General features: G+C 43.8%; 1 long non-coding RNA gene across 3 annotated transcripts in view; it reads left to right on the plus strand.

Annotated features, from left to right (window-relative positions):
* Positions 1 to 17,628, plus strand: part of LOC116658624 — a 30,514-nt gene extending 12,886 nt beyond the window's left edge. For 2 of the 3 annotated variants that reach the window (XR_004313832.1, XR_004313833.1), the window contains 5 exons: positions 268 to 330; positions 5,776 to 5,961; positions 9,100 to 10,726; positions 14,850 to 15,030; positions 16,023 to 17,628. This is a non-coding gene — a long non-coding RNA (uncharacterized LOC116658624). The remainder of the gene's footprint in view (positions 1 to 267; positions 331 to 5,775; positions 5,962 to 9,099; positions 10,727 to 14,849; positions 15,031 to 16,022) is intronic. The other variant, XR_004313831.1, reaches the window with a different exon arrangement.
* Positions 17,629 to 20,000: the final 2,372 nt, after the last annotated feature.

The following is a 20,000-nucleotide window of genomic DNA, read 5'->3' on the forward strand; positions in this document are numbered from 1 at the left end:
TCCACTAAGATTTTGGAAGGAGATTACACAGGGAATTTGCTACTTCCAAGGCCTCTCTTAGACTGTTTTCTGTGTTAAAAATTCTTTCTGTTGACTCTAATGCTCTCTCTCTCTCTCTCTCTCTCCCATTGCATGTTAGTTCTTTTTCCTAATCCTAAGATCCCAGGGGGACAAACCAGATCTCTATTTCATGTGATGTACCCAGCCTGCATCAGACTCAAAATTCCTGCTTCCCCCGTCCCTTATGCCCATTTTTTATTTTTTCAGGGTTTTTTTTGAAGATAAATGAGATAATCTTTGTGAAAATAATATGAGTTCTTCTTAAGGAATGTAAGTATGGCCACAACATGTCCCCAGTATTTTTAGGACAGATTCATTTCTATCATTTCCTATCATTTCAGTTTTTGAATATGTAATACATTCACATGGCTCAAAAATTCAAAACTACCAAAAGGCACACATTGAAAATTCTTGTTCCCACTCTTATCCCCCCACCTTTTAGTTTCTGATTCCTCTCTCCAGGCCCCCACATAAACGTTTGAATTAATTTCTTGAATATCATTACATAATTTCTTTAAGTGCTTACACACATTTAAATACATTTTTATGCTTCCCCACTGTGCCTGCCAATTGTTCCTCACTTCTTTCCATTCGCATTGTATCTTGAAGATGTTTCCATAGGAGAATGTAGAGTGCTTCCCAGTGATTACTTTTGATTATTTCCTTTTTTAAAATAAATTTTATTTTTATTTATTTATTTTTAACCCTTTTTCTTTTTTAAATGGAGGTACTGGGGATTGAACCCAGGACTTCGTGCATGCTAAGCACATGCTCTGCCACTGAGCTGTACCCTCCCTTCACCCTAGACTTTTTCTATTAAAGCAAATTTATAACTTAGTATATAGAAAATATAACCTTTCATATGACCTCCATCCAGCTTCAACAATTGTGATAATTTGACAATTTTTAAATCTTTTCTTCTTCTTTTAAAATTTTTGTTGTAGGATCTTAAAGCAAATCCCTGGTAGCACATGCTATTTCTATTTTCATCTTTCTTTATTACTATTAGGTTTTGATTGCTGAATTTTATTGTTTTTTTTTGTTGTTGTTGTTGTTGTTGTTCGTTTGGGGGGTAATTGGCTTTATTTATTTATTTGTTTATTTTTAATGGATGTACTGGGGCTTGAACTCAGGACCTCGTGCATGCTAAACATGCGCTCTACCACTGAGCTATACCCTCCCTCTTCTTTATTATTTTTAATGGATACACAAATACTCTGATATAAAGATAGACACCATAATTTATTTAAGCAGTCCTCCATTGATGGATATTTATTTCCATAGTATAATTCTTTTTAATAAATGGGATTATATCTCTATATATGTTATATATAAATACAGATACACACATACATACACATGTAGCATACTTTTTTACTATTTAAAATTTTCATGTAAATGAATTCACTAATCAGAAAAGGAAATTTTTTTTTATCAAGGTATAGTCAGTTTACAGTGTTGTGCCAATTTCTGGTGTACAGCACAATGCTCCAGTCATACATGAATATACATATATTCGTTTTCATATTCTTTTTCACCATAAGCTACTACAAGATACCGAATATAGTTCCCTGTGCTATATAGTGTGAACTTGTTTGTCTATTTTATATATATATATAGGTCAGTTTCTACAAATCTCGAACTCCCAGTTTATCCCTTTCCACCCCCAGAAAAGGAAAATTTTTATCAGACCATAGTTTCAATTTTGAGTTCATAAAATAGAATTACTGCAGAACCAGAGCAGTAACCATGGAGCCTCCCACCTGGGAAGCCAGGGGCAGACCCTTTCTTCTTGCGCTTTTCAAAATGCTGTGGGAGCTTTGCTTTTAAGTACTTGCCTATATTAATACTCTTCTCACATTTTCATGATTAAGAAAGCGAAAGATTTCCTGAATCGAATCTTCTCTTTTTTCTTCGCAAGGTCTTTCTCAACTTAGCCAGACTTTGTCCAGGTTCTCGGTCTCAGCACCCCTGATGAACTGGGCTGGATGGTTTTTTCGCTCTGGGGGCTTGTTCTGTGCATTGCAGGGTGTTTGGCATCCTTCCTGGACTTGGCCCACTCAGTGCCAGAAGCACTCCCCACCTCACCTCCATTTTGACAACCAAAAATGTCCCCAGACACGGCCACATGCCCCTGGGGATTGATCTCCCCACCTTGAGGACCGCTGCTTCGGACTTAGAGCAAAAGGAGGAAACACAGGCAAGATGGCAAGTAACAGAGACGCTTCATGCTCAACCAGCTGAGAGCCAAACAAGACAAACAAGTAGGCTGAATTAGGCTTCTGTCCCATTTTCCATTCCAGAGCCAATTACTTGTTTGTTTATTTGAACAAAAGTTTCTAACTTACTAGTTTAAACAAGTTTTGAGAATATTAGTAGAAGCAGGCGGCTAACGAATGAATTTGCTAATTCCTCTTCCCAGCCAGTGACCTTGGTTAATATTTCTTAGCAGTGACATGTGTCAAGTATTCTTTATCTTTTTAACCTCTGATAAGTCACATTTGGTGTACTTCTTTTGTGACTTAATGCTGTTTTCCATTAAGTGTGTCAAAATGAACTCTATGAAGTGGAAACACTTTTTATATGTGACTTGAATTTATACCCAAGTCTTGATTAATATCTGCATCAGAAATTCTGTGTTTCGGTCTAGATGGCTCTCAAAATGTGTGTTTAATTTTAGAGTTGGCCACTAACGTCAAGTGGAAGTGAATGGAAGAGAATGAAGGAGTCTCCTTTATCTTCCTTTTTCGAGAAACATCTTGTCTTCTTTGCAGAGAGAAGAATGGAACAGAAATTTCCCAGCCTAGACTATAAACATGAGGTCAGATGCCTAGAAATCCTGCCTAGCTATCCAGGATCATTGCACTTTCCTACTCCTCTGTGAGCTCCTGTACCCGCTAAGCCATACTGGTCTGTCTCATCCTCTCTGCTCTGACAGTGTTTTAAAATTCTACCTGGCATCAGGTGCGGGAGGGTATAGCTCAGTGGTAGAGTGCTTGCTTAGCATGCACGAGGTCCTGGGTTCAATCTCTGGTACCTCCACTAAGAAAAAATAAAATAAATAAACCTAATTACCTCCCCCCAAGAAAAAAAAAGTTCTTCCTGGCATCATGGGGAAGTGTGGACACATGTCCCCTCTTAACCTGGCCCCTCTATTTGGCTGTGAGCAGCATAAGGGGCATGAACTCATTTATGTGTATCCCTGAAATCCCCAGGATTCGTTACCATACTTGGCACTACATAAATCTCAGTTTAATTTGAATTGGTTAAACAATTGAACCCTTCCCTTTCACCTCTTCTGACTGCTTGTGAAGTACTTATCGCTTATTCCTTTTGGAGTTTATGCCTTTGGAATATTCCTTCTGTGGCCAGAGACCAGCGTTGCTGTGTTGCTTTCAGTGAAAGATGATGGTCATCATCATTGTCATCATTATCACTATTAATAAGTGTCTCTTATGTGCCAGAGATTTTACACATCACCTCATCTGATGATGATGTAATTTGTAATTACATTGCAAAGTAGGCATCTTATATCCACTTTTAGATGAATTAGAAAGCTGAAGCTCAGAGAGGGTGAGAAACTTACCCAAGATCACAGAACTCGTAAGTGGGCAAGCTAGAATACAAACTCAGACCTCTTTTGATGTTTGCTCTTTCCACGAGTTATTCCACTCTGTGACCGAGGAGAATCTCTGGGAAGCCTCCATGTGGGGTAAAAGCTTTGGTCTAAACATTCTTATTTTCTTCCTTCACAGGACATTCAAACCCTCGATGGTCTCTTAGATTTCTCCTCCACAGGAGTGAGTCTTTTATCTGTTAAGTGTTGGAAGGACATGGGTCTCCTGCCTGGAGAAATAGTTTGTTTACAGTGAGGCAGGGATCCACTGGAATGGTCATCTGGGGTAATAAGAAACCTCTGGCATGTTTCAGCCTCATTTCCTCCCGTCCCGTAGGTCACAGGTCTGGCATTGTGCAAGGAGGGGTTCAAGCAGTTTGGAAGGGAGCATCTAAGGTGAAGCTGACAGGAGAGGCTGGGGTGGGGCAGGCGCGGGAACATCAAAGCTCCGATGAGATCTTTCCATGCCTCCTGCTCAGTGACCTCTTGAGCAGTTCTTCTTGTAATTTTTCCCACTCTTTTGCTTCTTGTCTGTCTTGGATAGGGTGACTAGGTAACTTATGATCTAAACCAAGGCAATTTTGGGAAAAGGACGCTATTAATAATAACACTAGAATATCAGAACCCTCTTGTAAAAACTGAGACAGGAGGGAAGGGGGGCAGGGCACAGCTATTCAAGGAATGACAGCAATTAGCACCAAAATGGCAGAAGATTCAACTCCCAATTAGGCCTTGAGGATTAAGATGGCAGGAGATTTGACTTCTGGTAGACCTTGGAGCTTAATTTTATGCTCATTGTAACACATTAGCATGATAAATAACATGCCCACAGGCACCATGAGAGTCCCAAGGCTAACCACAGAAGATCTAAGGGTGGGCGGTGGCCCAATTCCTGGGAATCCCAGCCCCTTCCCCAGGGAAGCTGGAATTGTCCTCCCACTTGCAGGAGTGAAGCTACCGAGCCCTGTAAAAACTGGCCACACCACGCCTCATGGCTGCCTCTCTCTCTCTCCCTTGTCTTCGGAGACGGTCCGCTTTCTGTCTATGGAGTGTGTACCCACTTTTACTTTAACCTGAGCACCCAATCCCAACACTTGTGGCCTTTCTCTTGCCTTTTGAAACAGCCTACACTCTATGTAGTATGTATCTCTCTAAATGAATCTACCTTTACTCAACTGTGGCTCACTCTTGGATTCTTTCCTGCATGAAGCCAAGGACCCACACCTGGCGGGGCACGTCCCAGATGCTCAACCGAGATCTGGGACACAGCCCTCCTCATGCCCCACATCAGTTTTTCCTGCATCAAAACCAGGATGCATGGTCTTCCTATTTAGAAAGTCCTGTCCCTAGCATTTCAGAAACATTTCAGAGGTGAATATCTCTGACATCCTTGAACATGTGGAACACATCCATACAGGCTAGACAGAATGCACCATAAGGCAGTAAAAATTGATGGGGCCTTTTCCTAGCTGCATGACCTTGGATAAGTCACTCAGCCTCCTTGAATTGTTTCTTAATGTGTGTAAGGGCATAATAGTATTTACCTCAAGGGGCTTACATGGAATATGTAAGATACCATATATACTATGTCTGCATGGTAACCCCTTTCTCAGCTGGGTTGGGGACCCTCATGGTTGGTAAGGGTGGTGGGGACCACTGAATATTTGGTCCAAGTTCAGGGGAACTATGGAAACCTTGAGAGACAATCTGAGTTTCAACTTCCTGTGATTTGAGGAGTCTTGGCCCACTCTCAGCCAACGGAAGTGGGGCCCATTCACTTTCCCTGGTTAAGGAATATCCGTCCATCAGCTGGGAATAAGGAGGGCAAAACAGAAGAGAAGAGGGGGCTTCAAAACGTGCTTCCTGTAGTGCCCTGGAGAGAGGGCAGTGAAGGGCTGGGGGAGGCACTGATGCGGACCCACGCGTGACAGCACGGAGAGAGCATGAGAGTTGATCTTGGTTGCTGTGTTTGCAGTTTCCATGTTAATAGGAACTGAATAAATGGGAAATGAAGCAAAGAGCTGAGGTCCTAAGCTTGGGGCCAGGAAATGACCTCAGTTTCGGCCTTTTACCTGTTTTTTTCTTGGCCTTGGCAATAGGCTTGTCATCTCCTGACTGGACAATGATCCCTCAGGCAGCCGAGCTCAGGGAGCGTTTTCCAAGACTAATGAGAGTTTAGGAGCGACCTTCCTTGTTAAAATGGCCTCCACCTTCGGCTTCCTGGCTTCAGGAAGAGGAGAGAGAGGGGCCCTGCTTGCCTGACACCTACTAGGTTTGCTTAGAAGGTAAGACTGTTGAGCCCAATGTTTGCTTGTTTAATCCTAGCTGCATTAGTTGTGCTGGGACAGCTAGGAGATGGGCCACATGACGTCTGTTCCCTGAGACTAAGCTGAGAACACCACGTAAACAGTGGTCACGAATTCCATCCAAAGAGGCAAAGTGACAACTGACTCCGGTTACTGGGTTCTCAAACAGCCCGGCACACAGCTGAGCGAGGGCTGGCACCCAGGGCCAGGGTGATTGTCATGCATTCTCATCTGCCCAACCCCTGAGCTCCTTCTCGAGGCCTGGGGCGGCCTCTCCATTTTCAGCCCTCCAGGCTCCTGTGCTCTTCCAGTGGGATGAGGAGCAGATGCGCTAAAATGCTGGAAAGCACATGGCTGGGGTGCTATTCCTGGCTTGGGCTGAACTCACGGCTTGCCTTCTGAGAATTCATTTTGGCTGCTCCTGACACTCATTCAGACAGTAGACTTGCGGAGCAAGGCATCCAGAGGGGCCACACCAGGAGGGTGGTGACCCGACACCAAAGCAGCTCCTTAGGGGCTGGCTCAGTGCACACCACACCCTTGGCTGCTTCATTTATTTACGCATTTGTGCATTTATTAAACAGTTACAACTGCCAGACCTTGTTTAGGGAACTTGATATACATAAGAGAACGAATCAGATTTCACATTCCTGCCTTCACGGGTTTTATATGCTAGCAAGGGGAATATAGAAAATAAATAAGTAAAACGTCTAGTGTTAGGCTATGTGAACTGCTAGGGAGAAAAGAAACAGCAGAGCAGAGTAAAGGAGACCAAGACAGCCAGCTGGGCGTTTGCAGTCTTAGATGGGGTGGTCGGATTAGATGTCATTGAGAAAGAGATTTCAAAGACTTGAAGAACGTGGTTAACTTAGCTCACATCTGAGGGAAGAGTTATCAAGGTAGAGGAAACTTCTAGAGCAAAGGTGCAAAGATGGGAAGATGTCTGGCAGGTTCAAGGGGCAGCAAGGAAGCCAGCATAGCTGGACCAAGAGAGACAAAGAAGAGGAGAGCGGAAGGGCTTAGAAAGGCTGATGAGCCGGGATGGGGGGAGACACTGACCCTCCAGGGCCTGAAGCCATTGTAAACACTTGGCTTTTAGTCTAAGTGAAATAGGAAGTCACTTCAGGACTTTTGAGAAGTGGCTGATCTGACATAACTCAAAAGGATCGTTCTGGAAAGACGGCAGCAGCGATGGAGACAGTTTTGGGTTGTTCTGAATCTCCGCGTAACAACCGATGGAGAAACTCCTATGAAAACGGAAAACCCTTGGACAACATTTAGCTCAAAACTAGGTGACAAAGTGTCTTCCCAAAACCCCCCAAAAGAAGTGGATGGAAACAAATCACCAAAAGCCTGTATGGTATCAGTATGTTTGCAGAGGAAAGAAACAGGGCATTTGATGGACCTGAGGACAGGGGAACCGGAAAATAGCCAACAGTTACTCACCGGAAGACACAGGCAGCCAGTCTGAGATGGGCATTCCACTGGCAGGTGGACGCAGGGCTTGTGGTAAGGTCTGCGGGGCTGCAGCACAACGGTTCCTTCGAACTTTTGAAACTGCCCATTCCAACCTCCCTTACTAGACACAGTCTTCTGTGAAGAGAAACTGCTGGGAGTGGATTCGAAACACAACAAAATGGGAGGAAAGAGATGCAGAAAGGAAAGCTTCAGAGCTAAGTGGTGGGAGGAGAACAGAACCAGAAAATCCCAGAGAGCAAGCCACCATGGTTTGTTCTGGTTTGTTTGTTTTTCAGTATCACACAAAACACAGAGGAGGAGGCTCTGTGAAATCAGAGAAGATAGCCAAATCAAGGTTCCTTCTAACAGTGCTAGAAAATTTAATTCACATAAAAGTGAGCACCAGAAAAGTATCAAAATTAAATCCATACAAAACTGTGATAAGAAAACTAGAATATAGATCATGAAATCATGCCAGAAAGGCATGCATAAAAAAGTAATATATTTTTTCAAAATAAAATAAAAGACTCTAAGAAAATATTTTATATTGGAATTAAAGAAAGATAAATCAGAATTACATGAGCTCAGAAATTCAAGAAGTAATTAAAAAGAAAAAAAATCAAAGTATATTAGAAGGACTACAAAAGCAAATAAACAAAAAATAGCACCTTAGAAATAGAAAGTGAAAAGTTAGAACATTTTTAAATCTCAAAAAGTAATGAAGACAAGGATGTGGGAAAATATGGGAAATATTTCAGATTGGCAAAAAAATACAGCCTGAAGTTAATAAGAGTCTTAAAAAAGGAAACAGAATGAATACTGAACACTATATAACGTAAGAAAATTTGCCTAAATGGCACCAAAAAAAAAAAAAAAAAAAGAAAGAAAAATATTTTAAACTACATACTGGAAGAGCATATAATGGGCTGAAGAATAAACACATATTAGTAAAATGCTCAGGTTTCAAAGAAAATGAAATGAGCATGTCACTCGTAAGGGAAAGAAAATTAATCATTAGACATTTTCACAGCAAAACTTGATGCCAGAAGCAAATGCGATACCATATTTCAGGTACTCAAGGAAAGTAAATACGAACTGTAGATTTTAAATCCAGCAAAATTTACCTTGAAGTAAAAAGGGCCCTGAAAAATTTATCAATATGCAAGAGCTTGAGGAATCTTTTTCCCGTGAACCCTTCCTAAAGAATTTTCTAAAAAATGTGCTTCCAACAACCACAGGGATTTAAGAATAATTAGTATAAGGACTATTGGTGAGTATTAAATATACAATTATTTATAGAATTGGATTAAAAGAGTAAAAAGGCATAGGACATAGTGTATGTACTACCTATATGCTCTGGCAAGGTACATTTAGCATAACCATTAAAAAAAACAAGAAGGCTAGAAGAGGCGTGCCGTAAGCAAGCATTTTAAAACTTTTTAATAAGCATAATGGGTGGTGGTGGTGCTGGCATTGTTATTCTGATATGGTTGCCCTTGTAACATAGGACAAAGCAGATGAGAAATTGTAGAGTATTCTAATTTCATTATCCCAAGGTCCTTGAGAAATAGGATTCTCAGAATTTGCATTGGAAATATCATTATGAATGCATGAGAATTTTATCCTTTTTATCTTCCAATATGTTTATCTCCCCTCTAGGTCTATCTATAAAATGATCAAGAAACACTCCAGATCTGGGCCACAAAATGGTCGAGATGAGCCACCAGGGACACCTCCTAATACCAGAGAGTGAAAAAGTTATCAAGTATTAGGTGTCAGTTTCCTAGGTCTGCCATGACCAAGTACCAGAAACTGGGAAGCTTAAAACAACGGGAATTTATTCTCTCAGCTCCGGAAGTTAGAAGTTTGAAATCAAAGCACCGGCAAGATTGGTTCTTTATGGAGGTTTTGAAGAAGGATCTGTTTCACACCATTCTCCTACATCCTGGTCGTTGCTGGCCATGCTCGCCTTGAAGATGCATTGCTCCAGTATCTGCTTCCATCATAACAAGACATGCTCTGCGTGTCTGTGTGTCAAAATGTCCCTCTTATAACGACACTAGTCAGATTGGATTGAGGGCCCACCCTAATCCAATAAGACTTCATCTTAATCTGATTCCCTCTACGAAGGCCCTATTTCCAAGTAAGGTTACGTTCATATGTTCTGGATGGACACAAATTTTGCAGGGACAGTACTCAACCTAGCACAGCCTACTAGAGTTGTCCAAATAACTCATCATAAAGAGGCTTTCACTGGCCAAAATTTGAATGAAATAAAGCATTTTCTTCCAAAGGAGATTCTTCACCCTGGATAATTATTGGTAGGCAAATAAATTTTTTTTAAAAGTCACAAATCTAAGATGAAAACTGAGGGGTCGTGAGGAATCCTTTTGTTTCAATGATTCTGCTTCGTGTTTCTGGCAAATAGAAACTCTTTGAGCTTCGGTAAAGAAAAGAAATGCAAAGTTCAAAATTATACACACACATACACATGATACAAAAAATGGTTACCTTTTGAGGATGACAGGAAACCAATTCATTATCCAAAAACTGAGGAAATTATGGGAAGAATCGAGCACTATTCTGCCTTTCTCATGTAAACTGTGATAGTAACAGAAGCAGGAAACATCTCATAAAATTATTCCAGCTCATAAAGGAAAACAAAATCATAAAATCAGAATATGCCCATTTTGCAAACCCTAATGAATTAATGGATCTCGGCACTGAGCACCACTGGCTGCTAACATCGACAAAGAGTGAAAGTTAAAATTAAAGTTTATTAAAAACAATAAAACAAGGTAGGTGAAAGCCAGATTTTATATGCCTCCTTTTGAAAGAATGTGCCACAGTTTGCCAAAAGGAATCAAACTGGATCTGACTCGATGCAGCTTTCAACGTGCCCGGCCGACAGAGGACAGAGGAACGTGTTGTGATGCACCGTGAGGGTTCAATCGGCAAAACCCAGATTGCAGGAGAGTGTGCAGGCTGCACGACCCCAGGTTCTTTAGCAGAAAATCCGTAAGGGGAAGGAAGGGGTGGAGGGGATCCTGGAGATTGAAAGAGACTTAAAAGACATACCAAGTTTTTAAAAGTAGGCAAGTCTAAACTGTTGTGCCTCAGGTTGCCCACGAGGATGTCAAAACCACAAAGAAACACAAGGAAGAGACTGCTGTAAAAGTCAGGACAATGGTTCCTGTCGGAGGCTGTGACTGGGATGGGGCACGTGGAGGGGAGCCGAGGTTGGCTGGTGACATTCTGTGTCTTGACCTGGGAGGTGCTTCCAAGGGTATGCACCACACCTTATAATTCATTAAGCGAGATATCTTTTTGGGGCTGTTTGTAACTATATATTTTTAGCAATAAAATGGTAAGAGAAAAGGGGGTGGGGGAGGATCACTCTGGCTACAGGGTTAAGAATCAGTTAAAGGGCCATGAGAGTAGAAGAAGGGAGACCCAGTCGGAGGCTATTAGGGTAATTAAGGTACGAGAGGTCATACTAGAGAAGGTGGTAAAGGTGGTCAGATTCTGGATCTATTTTAAAGATAAGCCAGCAGGACTTCCTGATGATTTCCATGTGTGGTTTGAGCCAAAAGGAGGCATCAAGGATGACTCTGGGGATTTTGGCCTGAACAACCAAGGAGGAAGTTGCTGTTAGCTGAGACAGCAACCACTGTGTATATTAGAGATTTTCTGTTTTGTTGCGGGGAGGAGGACGAGAGTTCAGTTTGAACACGTTGAATTTTCAGACAGCTGTTGGATGTGCAAATGAGAGTCCTAGAGGACTTTTTATTTTTCGGAAATCAGGAGCCTGATAGTCAAGAGAGATGCCTGGGCCAGAGATGATGTCTTAATGATGGGAGTCATCAGCATAGAGATGGTACTTGCGAAGGTATAAATGGCAGATGAAGTCAGATGACTTGAGGCTATGTTTCCTTCCTCCCAGCTTGTGCCATCCTTGGCAAGTCATTTAATGTCTCTGCCAATGATTCCATTTCTTCATTTGAACAAAAACGCTACCTACCTCATAAGGTTGTGGTGCTGTGAGACTGAAACGAAATGGTGTCAACTGCTCGGCGGAGTTCTTACCCAGCAGAGCCCTCAGGGTCGTCAGGCAGACGGTGGTGGCGAAGGTCTCACTCGACAGCCCGCTTCCTCAGGCATCCAGTGGATGTTGCTTAAACTCCCAGTGCTCTCAAGAGCCCTACTGAGACCACCTCTTCTGGATATCACTCCATGACCCAGTTTGTCCCCAGATTTTTACCTCCTCCATTTTTTCTTTTCTTCTTTTTTATTGGGGGGGTGGTGGTGTTCCATTTTCTTATGACCCTGTTTCTCACTATTTTATCTGATAGATGAAATACATATCAGTTGATATTGGTCATGGTTTAAGAAGCTGTTTAGACATGACCAGCAATTACATTTTCACAAGTACTTTTTTTTTTTTTTTTTTTTGCTGGTACTATTTTTTTTTGTATATATATATTTTTTATTGAAGTATAGTCAGTTTACAATGTTGTGTCAATTTCTGGTGTATAGCACAGTGCTTCAGTCATACATGAACATACATATACTCGTTTTCATATTCTTTTTCACCGTAAGTTACTACAAGATATTGAATACAGTTCCCTGTGCTATACAATATGAACTTGTTTATCTATTTTATATATATTAATATCTGCAAATCTCAAACTCCCGATTTATCCCTTCCTACCCCCTTCCCCCTCTGGGAACCATAAGTTTGTTTTCTATGTCTGTGAGTCTGTTTCTATTTTGCAAATAAGTTCGTTTGTTTCTTTTTTTTTTAGATTCCACATGAGAGTGATATCATATGGTATTTTTCATTCTCTTTCTGGTTTACTTCATTTAGAATGACAGTCTCCAGGTCCATCCATGTTGCTGCAAATGGCATTATTTTATTCTTTTTTATGGCTGAGTAGTATTCCATTGTATAAATATAGCACTACTTCTTAATCCAGTCATCTGTCGATGGACATTTAGGTTGTTTTCGTGTCTTAGCTATTATACACAGTGCTGCTATTAACATTGGGGTGTACATATCTTTTTGAATTGTTTCCCTCTGGATATATGCCCAGGAGTGGGATTGCTGGATCATAGGGTAAGTCTATTTTTAGTGTTTTGAGGAATCTCCATACTGTTTTCCATAACGGCTGCACCAAACTGCATTCCCACCAGCAGTGTAGGAGGGCTCCCTTTTCTCCACACCCTCTCCAGCATTTATCGTTTGTGGACTTTTGAATGATGGCCATTCTGACTGGTGTAAGGTGATACCTCATTGTCACAAGTGCTTTTTAAGCCAGACTTCAAGAAGTCAGTCATGAAGGAAACACTTTGGGACTCAGCAGAAGCAGCAGGACCACTTTGCCAAGGCAGGCAACTCAATTCTCTCCAAACCAAAGGCCTCTCTTAGGTCCTGCCCTAAGAATAAGCTCAAGACGAATGCCCTGCAGGCAGCAGGAGTATTTGTCCCAGCAGAACCTTTTCCCAGACCCCTCTCTGTTTCTCTTAGCCTTAGGAGATTGAGCTCAGTTATTTTCTTGTTGAGCCATTGAGTATGGAGCAAGCAGCACAGAGTGATGGAGAAAGGGGCACTGAGTCAAACTTCTGAAGGGTTTTTCAGGATAGAGGCTCAGAGTCTTATGTTCTGGGATCCGGAGAGCCTAATCACTGTCCCTCAGGGCTGGTCTGGGCTCCGTGTTCAAAGTCATGGTTGTGTGAGGAGGATCCACTGCAATCTCTGCATCACCCACAGAGAAGGGAGAGCAGAAGCAGTTGGTGATGGAAACACGGCCTGTGTTTGCCTTCCTCCCTGTTTACTACCTAGCATCTGTTCTGTTCTCTTGGCCACGCCGTGCACAGGGATCCACCCCTCAGTGGATCTTCTCATCCTTCCCGACAGACCCTCCAGGCAACGGGTGGGAAGATGTGTTCTGCCAGGAGACGATCAGACACTTCCATTCCAGCTCCAGTCTTACATTATGTAAATGATCAATATGTAGTTCCTAAACGTCACCTTTGGTCTCTGAGACAGTAGAAGAGGGTGTTAGGGTACTAGTCTGTTCAGAGAGGAGCTGTTTGTGTAGATGAAGATTTTCGATGACAGTGTCTTGTTTCTTGTTGATTCCCAAGAGAAAGGCATGGCACTTGTGAGCACTAACTCTCATTTTATAGGACTTTTATTTTGAGATTTATATTGGCCTTCAAAGTATGCATAAACCTGAAATTGTATGAAAATTTACTACGTGTATTTTTTTTCTGGGAAAGTTTGGCAACAGTTTTCATCAGATTCTTTGTATGTGCGTGAGACCAAAAAGGTGTTAATAAAAACAGTAATACTGTCCTTTCACTTTTATTACCCCTATGTGGTAAGACATCTTCCCTTTCTGCTTTCTGCTACTTTCTCTCATGATTTTCTAACCATTAAAAAAATACTAATAAAAAACGCTAACAAATATTTGTCCAGGGGTTTAGAATATCCAAATCTAAAAAAAAAAACCAAATATAAATACAAAACAGAAACAGACTCACAGACACAGAATACAAACTTGTGGTTGCCAAGGAGGTGGGGGGTGGGAAGGGACAGACTGGGATCTCAGTGTCCTCTGAAAGCCCTCCTAAGACTGTGCGGGTAAGTGCTATGAACCAGCACATTTTACAGAGGAGGAAACAGAGACCAGGGGGCAGGTAGATAGATGGCCCAAGGTGGATAGGATTCAACTCAGGTCTCTCTCTCTCTCTGAAGGTAATTCTTTCCTCACTCTATGCAGAGCTGAGCTAGTACAGATGGGTGCTACTCCATCAGTGGCCAGATGCCAAGAGATTGTGTGCCCATAGAAAAAAGTCCCACCGAGTAATAGATCCTCAGTTTTTGGGGGGACAGAATGATTGGCTTCATCTGTAGGCAGCTTTCCTTTGACACATCTTTCTGGGGTATGTGTGTGTTGTGGGAAGGTGGGTGTGAGGAGGCTGCCATTTTCAGAAGCGATTAAAGGGCTGGGGTAGGAAAATATTCTTCGGAAGGAAAAGAAGTCCTTTCCACCAGTTCTCAGGAGTGTCCCCTACCCTAGCCAGCCTTCTCGTTTTCATCTGTAAAGGGTCTTGCCTCAAAGGAGATTTGCAGTGAGGTTCAAACAGCCGCCCACTCGCATTTTTCGAGCCCACGGGTGGCTCCCTGCAGCGCGGTCTCTTGTGGCTGTAACAGCATTCTGAACACAAATCTCAGACAGTCCAGGAGTTCACATTTTTATGCAGTTTCTCATTTGCCACCTGTGTTCTTTTGGGATTGGCTTAACATTCCCCAGGCTGTGGAGAGCAGGCCGAGGGGGAGCTGTGCCGTGCTGATTTACAGCTCAAGGGCCTTGCCCTCTTTAATCTGGATCTCTAATCCCTAGGAATCCTGCCATGGCGTGTGCCCTCTCTCGGTCCCCTGGGTCCCCAGCGACTTCCTGGCACAGACAGACTCAGGCCGCAGGACTCCCAACCCCCGTGCTCCCCCTCTGCCCTCCGCCTCGCCTCGTTCCTGCTGGTGGATCTTGAGCCCCATGTCCAAACACACAGAATCTGTCGCGTTATGTAAGTTTCCCTGTCCGCGAGCTGGGTGACTCAGCGGGAGGTGGTGCCCTGCTCTGTGCCAGCCTGGGGCAGCGTGTGAGCCCAGCGCCAGGTCTGTGGCTGGCTGGAGTGGAAAACAGGCCTGCTGATGGGCCGGCCGAGCAGCCTGCGTGCCCAGGACGCCCGTGGGAACCCCCTGAGGGCTGCAGGGAGCTAGGCCCTGGGTGGAATTCTCCAGCTCCCTGCCCACTTCCTGCTTCCTCCCCCCTCACCTGGGGCTTCACCTGGGGCTGAGGGTCACAGAAGCTTCACTCCAATTCCCCACCTTCTGGGCCCCTGTTAAGGACTGAATGCTTGTATCCCTCCAAATTTCTTAGGAGGTGGGGCCTTTGGGAGATGACTAAGTTTATCTTTTTTTTTTTTTTTTTTTGGTGGGTCGTTTGTTTGTTTATTTATTTATCTTAAATAGAGGTACTGGGGATTGAACCCAGGACCTCATGCATGCTAAGCATGGGCTCTGCCGCTTGAGCTATGCCCTCCTCCCCGAGACAACTAAGTTTAGACGAGGTCGTGAAGGCTGAGCCTCCCTCTCCCTGTCTGTGAGGACACAGCAAGAAGGTGGCCGTCTGAAAGCCGGGAAGAGGGCCCTCCCCGGAGCCCCACCACACTGGCACCCTGATCTCGGACTTCTAGCCTCCAGAACAGTGAGAAAATTAGTCTCTGTGGTATAAGCCACAGAGTTTGTAGGATTTTGTTACGGTGGCCTGAGCTAAGACAGTCCCACTGACCTGAGCCCTTACCTCTGGGATCTGTCCAGGCTCAGGCAGGAAGCGATGGTGCCAGTGGATGCACCCTTGGGTGCAGCTCGCCTGGACCCAGGCCCTCTCTCTCTCCTCTGCCCCAGGTCCCAAGCACAGAGGAGGAAATCCACTGGGAACACGGGTTATGAAGAGGACAGACTTTGGCTGATTTTGTTCTTGGGTCTGATTCTCCCTCACTTCCCTTTCCCACAGGCATGTCGCTGAGTTTTCTTTCCTCTCCAGGACAGGGACACGCGGCTGTCATCCTGCTAACTGTTGCACAAGGAGCCAGAGAACTCAGATTCTAGGACAGGTTTTGTCGCTAACCAGGTGTTCAGGCTTAGACAGCTCACTTTTTCTCTCTGTGCCCCAGGGACTCATCTGAGGGGCACCTGCCTCAGAACAGTTACACGTTCATTAATAAAAACTGTGTGCCGGCTCTTCCAGTGCTGGGATACGGTGCCAAACAAGACAGCTGTGATTCTGCCCTCCTGGAGCCTGCGTTCCAGAGTGAGGGGACAACAAGGAAATAGGTAAATTAGGAAATCGCTGACCGGGACAAGTGCTCTGCAGGAGACAAACAGAATGATGCAAGAGAGAGCTCCTGGGAGGCGCTGACATTTATTTAAAAGCCTCCACCTGCAGACTGAGAAGGAGCCAGCCCAGTCGCTGGGGAAGAACTGCCTTCTAGGCAGAGTTCTGCGCTAAAAAAAAACCCCAAAAAACCAAAAAATGCTTTGCAAACTGTACAGTGCAACACAGGTAACAAGTTTAATAGGAGTTAAACCGCCTTTGTTCTCTGTGGCTTCGCTGCCTCACATTCCTTGATCAAAGCCTGGAGTTGGCACCACTGGCCGGTGTCTGGAAAACAGAGCTGGGACAACTTAAGTCACAGGGTGTGGTGGGAAGAGGGGCGGACCAAGAGTTCTGCTCTCTTTGAGGACATGACAAACCCATCTCTACGGGGAGGCTCTTCTCCTCCCACAGCCTGATGTCCCCTCACAGGATGATTTTTATTTTCTGCAAAATCCTGAATGCATAGCCAGTCTTACATTAATTAATAACAAAAGTTACTAATTACTTTTTCTAATAATTAATAAGAAAAAGAACTTCATTTGTTTGTGGATGACTTTGCTGAAATGGATGATAACTTCTGAGTACTGGAAGAATATTTCCTCAATTTTCTGTACCATTTACAATGTAACAGCTACAGACTTGAGACACTTTGAGTGTTTATATATATTCTTCACATTTTTCTCCATCACCTAAGTCGGTTTTTAATTTTTTTTTGTTTTTTTTTTTTTTAGGGGGTAATTAGGTTTATTTATTTATTTTTAACAGAAGTACTGGGAATTGAACCCAGGACCTCGTGCATGTTAAGTATATACTCTACTGCTTGAGCTATGCCGTCCTCCCTCATCGCTTAAGCCTGGTGGTCAACTATACAAGAAATCAAGCACTGATTTGTAGTGTTTGCCGATTCCCATGGTGTAAATTCTTCCACCATGGAAAATTGGGGGTTTTAAGGTGACACTGAATGAGGAGGTGGAAAGAGATGCGTGGGAGCACAGCATTATGCGGTACTTGTACCATATGGACAAGGTGCACGTAAGTCATCGCTGGCTCTTAAAATCCCCAAAAATGTCACTACTAACATTCGCACGGCATTTGTGTGTACTCTTCAGCTCCAGTAAGTGTCCGTGCATGGCTCCCAACCGAAACGGAGTTCCTGTGTGCTGCGGACATGCCTCAGTATTTTCGTCTCTCAGTGACTGTCATAGTACATGCAACATAAGAGGCATTTAATAAACTTTGATCTAATGAATGAATGAGCCCAAACATTGCAGGGCATTTTGCAAAAGTTCTGGGAGTGTAAGTGGCTTGGTTCTGGTCACTCAACGCCTGGAACTTCTGAGTCTCCTTTATGTTAAAGGTCTCCCAGATCAGGTAACCGTTCTCATATGTTCACACCCTGAGAACAGGTCAGAGAACCGGTTGGGTGTACATCTGACTTACATGACAGGGGGAAGGATTTGTCCCTGTTGTAACTGACAACCAGAAGACTGCAGGAAGAACTCAGGACTCTACCTGGAAGGAGAATGTGTAAAATATAAGTTTAAGAGGCACGCTGGGTGCCATGTGCTGAGAAGTGTGTGTGTGAGAAGCAGAGCTGAAGGGGAGGGGGGCTGGGGTGGTGCCATTTGAACTTCCTCTTGTGGTTTTAAAATACAGCATACAAGGCGTTCCCCCTACTGGTCTACCGTCCTCGTGATCAAATTGCATGTTTGGCTTTAGTGCGCATTGTAAGGGGTTAGTTAACCTCAGCATACCATAGCAAGAACTAAGGGACATAGTTTTTTCCTAGAAAAGACCAATCAGAAATTAAAGATGATGTTTTGGACATTTTGTCTGTTTTAAGGGCCAGACCCAGGAGAAAATCAATAGCTGAACATATCCTTGGTTCTTGCAATGCACCCAAAACAGACACCAGCCTACATGACTCCCCTCATGAGTTCCCACTGCTGTCAGAGTAGAATTTAACTGCAACCTGACTGCAGCTGACTGTGCCAACCCCGTAATGTATTTCTACCTCTTCGCCCTCTTTCTTGTCCTCTCATACCCCAGGCTCTTTCTCTCCTTGGAGGCTTTGCACTGCCCCTGCTGTCCACATAGTTCTTCTGCTGGTTCCTTAAAAGGATGGCTTGTTTTCATACTTCAGATCTCAGCTCAGATGTCACCAACTCAGAGAAACCCTTGCTGACCCCAGTCATCCCCGCCTCACTTCTTCTGCCTACCAGCCTGTTTATTTCCTCCGTCACCCACATAGCAATCTCTAACTTTCTTGTCTATTTACTTGTTTATCGCTGGCTCTCGCGTTAATGTACGTTCCTTCTGGTGAAGGACCTTGTCTGTCTTGAATATGACTCTAGCCTCAGTCTTCAGCAAATATTTGTAAAAAAAAAAAGTGCACGAAAGTGTTGAAAAGGTTCCCTTAAGACAGGGCTTCTCAAACTTCAGCATGTAAGGGAATCAGCTGAAAGGCTTTTTAACACAAGATTGCTTGACCTTGATTCCCAGAGTTTCTGATTCTGAATGTCTGAATGAGCTGGGGCGTTTCCAACAGGTTTCCAAGTGGTGCTGTTGCATGCTGGTCCAGGGACCATGCTTTGAGAGAAACCGCACACGGTGAAACCCCATCTGTATGTACCCCACTGAAGTGCATCTGTTGACCAGTCACGGGGAGGAGGCTGGAAGCAGTTCATGTTGAGGACAGGAGAAGTCAAGACAGGTTGACTTCAAAGGTATTGGGGAAAAAGTAAGGGCCCCAGGATGGTGGCCGGGTTTTTTTCTACTCAAAGATCCTGGGCTTTGGAGATAAAAGGCTGCTTTTGCACTGATGAAGCCATGGCAGACAAACAGATCTTTCCCTCCTCTAGCTACCAGAATAAGCAGAGCTAAATAATGGCTCGTAGGTCCCCATGCTGAACAATCATCATATTCTTGACTTACAGATGTGACCTGGGTTCTAAATCAATTCTGGCTTCGACAATCCCCAAAGAATGAAACCAGAGGTTAAAAGGCGGGAAAAAGAGGAATTCTTATCTTCATCCAAAGTCAAGTTTTTCCAAAGTGTATTCTGAAGAATACTCATTCCATAGCATCACACCATGACGAAAGCGTTCCCTAGTCAAATGCAACGAGAGGATGCTGGAAGCTGTAGCCGCTTCTCAGAGATCCACAGTCCATATCTGAGAAGTCTCACAGGCAAGAAATTAGTTTAAGATTGTTAGGAACAGTCTTTGGAAATAGGACCAAAGGGCATTTTTGCTTATAACGCATCTTCTGTGGCACATCTTTAGAGAAGCACTGCTTTTGAATACCTTCTTTCTTCCAAGGGAGGAATTTTGTTTTGCTTGTGACGGGAACTTCACTGTCAGCACGCATGAACGACCTGCTGCATACACACACAGACATGGACACACACACTTGGCTGCCTCCAGCCTCAGTCCCCAGATAGGCAGGAGAGGAAGTACCTGGAATGACCTTTCCAGTTCTCTTCCCTTCCAGATGTGACGCTGCCCCTGAGCTCTGACAGGAGTTGCTGCCTGGGTGGGGCCCAGGGGCCGGCTTTTTTCATGGGGTGGTTAGGCTGGGCGGAGGAGGAGGGGGAGGAAGCTCTGGGGATAGGCG

Source organism: Camelus ferus, chromosome 21 (genome assembly GCF_009834535.1).
Source record: "Camelus ferus isolate YT-003-E chromosome 21, BCGSAC_Cfer_1.0, whole genome shotgun sequence".
NCBI classification, from domain to species: Eukaryota; Metazoa; Chordata; class Mammalia; order Artiodactyla; family Camelidae; genus Camelus; species Camelus ferus.